Raw genomic sequence first — 2,044 nt, 5'->3', positions numbered from 1 at the left:
CATAATTGCACCAAATTCTAACTTACAAGGACTCAAGATACTCCACAACAGCATAGTACATCACAATGATATCAAATGGTGCTTGATTTCCATATCCTTGATATTCAAAATTTCGACATCCTGATTGGCCATCCCCTAGAAAAACTCTTTATTGAACCACCAACATTAGGGGAATTAGATATAAAGTTGGGGTAGGACACCTATTCTATTTCTATCACTTGAGCCAAAAACTCGGTGGCAGAATCTCACCCCTATCCAAAACCGCCCAAAGAGGTCATGCCCATTTTAGCATTCGAGTCTCTCGAGTCATCCTTAGAAAAAGATGCTAAACTCTTCATTCAAGAAGAGGATGACTTAGGAGGAACCATAGAACTTCCCAAGGAGGAAGCACAAGCATGACCTCCAATTGAATTTAAGCCCCTACCCACTGTCCTACATTATGCTTTTCTCAATGGTGACACTAAAACTCCTATAATCATAAGCAACAAGCTTACTGATGAGGAGACAACCAAACTCATCGCCATCTTAGAAAATCATAGGCTGATCTTCGGGTATTCTCTACAAGATCTCAAGGGGATAAGTCCAATACTTTGCACCCATTGCATTCCAATTGACCCCTCTAGCATGCCATCTAGAGAACCCTAGCATAGGCTGAACAATGCAATGCGGGAAGTCATGAAGAAAGAAGTCCTCAAACTTTTTTATGTCGGGATAATTTATCCCGTACCACATAGTGATTGGGTTAGTCCCATCCAAGTGGTACCTAAGAAAGGAGGAATGATGGTCATTGAGAATAGTAAGAATGAGTTGATCCCACAATGAACCATCATGGGGTAGAGAATGTGTATAGATTACCTAAAACTCAACTCGGCTACAAAGAAAGACCACTTCCCGCTGCCCTTCATTGATGAAATGTTAGAGTGATTGGCAAAGCATTCTTTCTTCTATTTCCTTGATGGGTATTCGAGTTATCATCAGATTCCAATCCACCCACATGATCAAACAAAGACTACATTCACTTGCCCGTATGGAACGTATCCATATCGACGACTGCCTTTTGGGTTGTGTAATGCACCTGCTTCGTTCCAACGGTGCATGATGTCAATTTTCTTGGACATGATCAAAGAAATCATGGAAGTCTTCATGGATGATTTTTTAGTCTATGGAAAAACTTTCAATCATTGTGTAAAAAACTTAGATAGAGTCTTGCAATGATGCTAAAAAAGGACTTGGTTCTTAACTAGGAAAAGTGCCACTACATGGTTCGAGAGGGCATCATCCTTGGGCACCTTGTGTCCGAGAGGGGGATTGAGGTAGATAAGGCCAAGATTGAAGCTATTGAGCAACTACCACCCCCATGAACATGAAAGGAATCCATAGCTTCCTAGGTCATATAGGGTTCTATGGACGGTGCATCAAAGATTTTTCACAAATCTCTAGACCCCTCACAAAACTGTTAGCTAAAGAAGCACCTTTAGAGTTCATTGATGAGTGGGTTAAATGCTTACCACAATCTTAAGAAAGCACTCATCTCAACACCAATCATCAAACCACCTTATTGGTCGCTACCTTTCCAAATAATGTGTGATGCTAGTGACTATGCTGTTGGGGCGGTCCTTGGCCAAATCAAATATAAGAAGCACCGTGCAATCGCCTATGCTAGTAAAACATTGACTGAAGCACAACTTAATTATGCTACTACCAAAAAAGAGCTTCTCGCAGTCATTTTTGCTATTGACAAGTTTAGGTCTTACTTAGTAGGAGCAAAAGTAATCATATACACTGATCATGCTGCACTAAAATACTTGCTCAATAAGAAAGACGCTAACCGATGGATTTTACTACTCCAAGAATTTTACCTCAAAATTAAAGATAAAAAGGGAGTAGAAAACAATGTTGTAGGTCATTTGTCGCGTATGCAAGTCACTAACCTGTAGGAGTTACAATAAATGACTTCCTACGCAACGACATGCTACTGAAGGTGACGGACTCCAACCCGTGGTATGCGAACATTGTGAATTTCATGGTTGTAGTGTATGTACCA

Source organism: Miscanthus floridulus, chromosome 9 (genome assembly GCF_019320115.1).
Source record: "Miscanthus floridulus cultivar M001 chromosome 9, ASM1932011v1, whole genome shotgun sequence".
NCBI classification, from domain to species: Eukaryota; Viridiplantae; Streptophyta; class Magnoliopsida; order Poales; family Poaceae; genus Miscanthus; species Miscanthus floridulus.
The sequence above is the reverse complement of the archived record's forward strand: the minus strand, read 5'-3'. Positions refer to the sequence as shown.